General features: G+C 48.1%; 1 protein-coding gene across 1 annotated transcript in view; it reads right to left on the bottom strand.

Annotated features, from left to right (window-relative positions):
* Window positions 1-2039, bottom strand: part of SOAT1 (sterol O-acyltransferase 1) — a 63430-nt gene extending 61391 nt beyond the window's left edge. Inside the window, exon 1 of the mRNA XM_011951159.1 lies at window positions 1805-2039. The gene's annotated coding sequence lies outside the window, so the exon portion shown is untranslated. The remainder of the gene's footprint in view (window positions 1-1804) is intronic.
* Window positions 2040-5362: the final 3323 nt, after the last annotated feature.

Below are 5362 nucleotides of genomic sequence, written 5' to 3'. Positions count from 1 at the left end.
TTTCAATAAGTTAGGCATAGTAAGAGATTAACAATATATTGTATTAAAATTCACTTGAACTTGGTCTCTCTCGAAATGTCTTATTGTACTCGTTTCCCACCTTAGGTAGCTGACACTACAGAAAGCGGCTAAGTGGGGATCACTGTATTTCTCATTCAAAAGTTCCTTCCTCTGTCTACCAACTTACTCACTCTTTCATTGGGCCAAGTGCTGGACCAGACCCTGAGAATTAACAGATAGCTAAACCAGCCTTCATGAAATGTACTAGCAGAGGAACAAAGCAACTAATTCATTACAATTAATGATCAACTTCTGCTAAGGAGAATAAAGAGTTCATGGAGGGCTTAATGGGGATGGGGTGATTTCCAGAGGAAGCGATATGTGGGCTGATATATGAGGCAGGTATAAGAGTTGGAGGGAGGCAGAGAATACAGCATTAGAGGTGGAGGAAACTCCCAAAAGTCAGGAGATAGGAAAGAAAATGTAGCTTTCCAGTAACAAAAATAAAGCCAGTGTGGCATGAACCTGGAAAGCCAGAAGGAAAGTGGGCCAAATGAACCAGAGATAAAAAGAGTGTGCTCACTCAGTAGGTCTTTATCCTAAAAGACTGTGAAACCTCAGATGGGTTCTTAGCACGTGATTCACTAAAACACGTGCATTTCTAAACGACAATTCAGTGCCACAGAGCTCCTTCCAAAACCCATTCTCACACCCAGACAACACACAGACTTCCTTAACAAGTCATTCACCGACACCGCCCAACTTTTAAAAAGCACACACACACACACACACACACACACACACAAAGCTTCAAATTGAATTCTACTTCAAGAAGAGGAAACCAAGTACACTGGGAAAAAGAAGTGGTTTAAATAGGTGGCAGTCACTTAAACATTAAAAAGTGACCAACAGGCCAGGAGCGGTGGCTCACGCCTGTAATTCCAGCACTTTGGGAGGCCGAAGCGGGCGGATCACTCGAGGTCAGGAGTTCGAGACCAGCTTGGTCCAACATGGTGAAACCCCTTCTCTACTAAAACTACAAAAATTACCTGGGCGTGGTGGCACACGCCTGTAATCCCAGCTACTCGGGAGGCTGAGGCAGGAGAATCGCTTGAACCCGGGAAGCGGAGGTTGCAGTAAGCCGAGATTGCGCCCCTGCACCCCAGCCTGGCGACAGAGCGAGACTCCGTCTCAAACAAACAAAAAAAAGTGACCAACCAACTTAACCTATATATAAATACAGAGAATAAAGTTTATATAGTTGTTTCTCGCTTAGAGATAGTTGTTCAATATACATATTACTTAAATTACATGGCCATTAACACTTAGGGAAAACAGAAACTTACCTACATCCTAATATTTTAAAATAAAACATGAGCTTGATTAAAGGTTCTGGTGCCCATACAGATTTTCACGTCTTGCTAATGCCATCCTTCCCTTCACACATTTTCTCTAAATCATTAAAAGGCTGACTTCCTGAGTGCATTTTTGGTTTCGCTTTTTAAAGAATAAAACGTCTTCCAATTCCTAACTTTCTTTACTACCGACTTGAGAGATGCCACGAGATTTCGGGAATACCAAACCAGCGTGCAGGGTTTAAAAGGCTTCCCGTGAACCGGGCGCCTGACGGTAACTTTCCCGCCCTCTCCTCCCCAACTCCCCTGCACTCGCCGAGCCTCGCCTTCTCCGCAGCACAGTCCAGCACAAGGCCGAGTCAGAGCTGCTGCCGCCACCGCTTCCCCGCGGACTGAGGCCGGTGGACCCAAGCGGGAAGCGAGGAGCGGCGCGGGAGCACCACCGTTACCTGAGGCCCGCGCCCGGCAGCGGGGACTTCGGCCAAGACGGCAGAGCCGGTAAGCAGTCACAGAGCGGCCAACCGGAAGGTCGGCTCCGGGAAGCTCTCCTGGCGCCCAGCGCCCGCAACGTCGCCTGCTGGGCGGCAGAGAGAGATAAAGCGCCGGACAGCCCGGCCCCTACGCCCCCTGCCTCCGAGCTCCGCTGCGTCACGCGCAGGGCCAGCTCCGGCTGAGCATCCTATTGGTGGTCCCGAGGTTGCCAGGCTCCGCCCACCTCCCCGCCCCTTCCCGGGCGCGCGGGTTCCCGGCGCCAGTTCTCTTAGCTGGCCCTGGCAGCCTGCCAGGTAAGCTTCTCACCCGGACATCATGACACCAGCGACAACATCTTGCTTGACACTTCCACCCTAGCTGTAGAAGGTGCAGCCAAAACCGGACTGCGACAACTCCCTGCAAGTCCGAAACGGCATCCTGCGTGGTAGCACGGAGCTGCGGGGTCGTTTGGCTCCTAGGCCGACTGGAATAAGCCACTTCTGGAGCTGTGGATCATTGCAGTTTGAACGACCATCCAGGAACGACGTAAAACTAGCCAGAAGCAAGAATCACTGACTTATCTACACCAAGATTCGTGCTTTATCAGGAGATTCCTTAGGCTTTGAAAACCAGCGTCCTTCAGCAACATTCAAACTAGGTAAGGGGACAAAACCTGCACCAAATAATAAAACACACCAAATAATGGGACAACTAAGTAATATTTAAGGGCCCTTGAGGCCGGGCGCGGTGACTCACTCCTGTAATCCCACCACTTTGGAAGGCTGAGGTGGCTGGGTCACCTGAGGTTAGGAGTTCGAGACCAGCCTGACCAACATGGTGAAATCCCGTCTCTACTAAATACAAAAAATTACCGGGCGTCGTGAGGCGCGCCTGTAATCCCAGCTATTCGGGAAGCTGAGGCAGGAGGATTGCTTGAACCCGGAAATCGGAGGTTGCGGTGAGCCTAGATTATGCCATTGCACTCCAGCCTGGGCAATAAGAGCGAAACTCCTTCTCAAAAAAAATTTTAAAAACAAAATAAATAGGGCTGGCACGGTGGCTCACTCCTGTAATCCCAACACTTTGGGAGGCCAAGGTGGGCGGATCACGAGGTCAGGAGATCGAGACCATCCTGGCTAACGCGGTGAAACCCCATCTCTGCTAAAAATACAAAAAAATTAGCCAGGCGTGGTGGTGGGCGCCTGTAGTCCCAGCTACTCGGGAGGCTGAGGCAGGAGAATCGCTTGAACCGGGAGGCGAAGGTTGCAGTGAGCCAAGATTGTGCCACTGCACTCCAGCCTGGGCGACAGAGCAAGACTCCGTCTCAAAAATAAAAAAATTTAAAAAAATTAAATAAAATAAAGGGCCCTCGTGACTTCATAATCAAAAGAAGAATGATGCAGAGAGATTTGGGACAGAGATTAAATACAATAGTTAATCGCTTGGATTTTGTGAAGGCAGAGGTGTAGGTGAATTTAGGGTAAAGGTAGGTGAAAAGGCAATGATGAGAGGAGCAGAGACTGAAGAGTCGCACTCACAGCCTGCAAACTAACACCAGCTAGCCTGGCCTGACTAATTGCTTCTTCCCCACTCCTCCCCAGGACAAAAAATCCCCGAAGAAATAGATGAATTTTAACAGAACTGACTACTTCTGTGGTCCTTTAAACAAAGTGGATTTATACACGTTCCCTTGGCCACCCAGCAGGCTGCACTGTTCACTCAAAGCAGAACTGGCCCTCAGTGTCCAGTCGAGTTTAGTACTGGCTGTCATTGGCAGAACTGCTCCATTTGGCCTCTTCTACAACTGTGATTGCCACGTGTGCCAACTCGTTGGTGACAGGGTCTGGTAGACCCCAGCTGCTTCCCCTCCCCACTCCCACTAGTTATAGAATAGTAGTAGGAACGTAGGGACTCATTTCTGTTGGGATTCTCTTGGGTACCTTTTATATATACCAAGATGACCCGCTTTTTCACTGTTTAATTCATTCATTCAAAAATATTGATAGTATTCTTGGTGCTAGAAATACAACAGTGAATAAACAGAAGAAACCCCTGCACTTAGAGGCTTATGTTCTGCAGGACTAGGTATGAAAGGAAACAAACAGGTGGCTTAAGCCTATAATCCCAGCACATTGAGAGGCTGAGGCAGGAGGATCACTTTGAGGCCGGGAGTACAAGACCAGCCTGAGCAGCATAGTGAAACTCCCTCTCTACAGAATTTAAAAACAACAACAACGACAACAAAATTTGCTGGGAATTTTGGCAGGCCCCTATGGTCCCAGCTACTCGGGATGCTGAGGTGGGAGGATTGCCTGTGGTGGGGGGTGAGGGACAGAGGATGCAGTAAGCCAAAAAATCAGACCACTGCACTGCAGCCTGGTCGACGGAGTGGGATTCTGTCTCAAACAACAAAAGCTTATGTTTCTAATGGAGAACATAAATAATAAAACGAATAGATGAGCTAATCACTGGCAGTGATAAGTATTGAGCAGAAAACAAAACAGAATGGTCAGGGAAGGACTTTCTGAGGAGACAATTTAGGAGCTAAGACCTAAATGACAAGAGGGAGCCAGCCAAGCCGACCATGGGGAGGAAGAACATTCTAGACAGAGGATAATGGGTGTGAAGGCCCCGATGCTGAACTGTGGTTAATGCTGAAGCGTGGCTGTTTGAGGAACAGGCCAGGAGGCTTCAGCATGTTAAGTAGGGGTTTGAAGTTGAATTTGGAGCATTAAGCAGGAACCTAATCACGTTGTTTGGATTTGTCTGTTAAGTGCAAGGCAAGATAATGAAGGGTTTGGGTTTTTGTTGTTTTGAGATGGGGTCTCACTCTGTTGCCCAGGCTGGAATGCAGTGGTGCAATCAGGGCTGACTGCATCCTCTACTTCCCCAGGCTCACTAAGTCATCCTCCCACCTCAGCCTCCCAGGTAGCTGGGACTACAGGCAGGTGCCACCACACCGGACTAATTTTTGTATTTTTGTAGAGACGGGTTTCATTGTATTGCCCAGGCTGGTCCTGAACTCCTCGGCTCAAGTGATCCTCCCGCCTCAGCCTCCCGAACTGCTGGGATTACAGGCATGAGCCACAGGCTGTGCCCAGCCATTGGTTTATTTATTTTTTTTAATCAACCTATTTTATAGAGAATGACTTGAAGGGAGCAGAAATGGAACAAAAGGAGCCGAAGAACAATATAAAGTTATTGGGCAAGTTCATGGGGTAGCTGGTAGTACCTGGACTAGGCTGGTTGGTGTGGAAATAGAAATTGAAAGATTTCAGGATATTTTCCTGAGGTGCAGGTGTGAAGAAAAGTAGTAAACAAGATGACTCCCAGGTTGTTTCCTTAAGCAATTGAGAGGATGGTGATACCATTTAGTGCAAAGGCGAAGATGATATATGATTGGAGTGACTCCAAAGCCTCTGCTCAGACTCCAAACCTCTCTCACCACTGCACTGAAAATCTCACATTACTCAATCCTTGGGAATCAAGATTTGGTTAAATGCAAGTGTTGACTTCATCATATTAAAAAAAAAAAA

The sequence above is a fragment of the Colobus angolensis genome, unplaced genomic scaffold (genome assembly GCF_000951035.1).
Source record: "Colobus angolensis palliatus isolate OR3802 unplaced genomic scaffold, Cang.pa_1.0 Scaffold315, whole genome shotgun sequence".
NCBI classification, from domain to species: domain Eukaryota; kingdom Metazoa; phylum Chordata; class Mammalia; order Primates; family Cercopithecidae; genus Colobus; species Colobus angolensis.
Note: the sequence above shows the minus strand (reverse complement) of the source record. Positions and strands in the feature narration are given on the sequence as shown.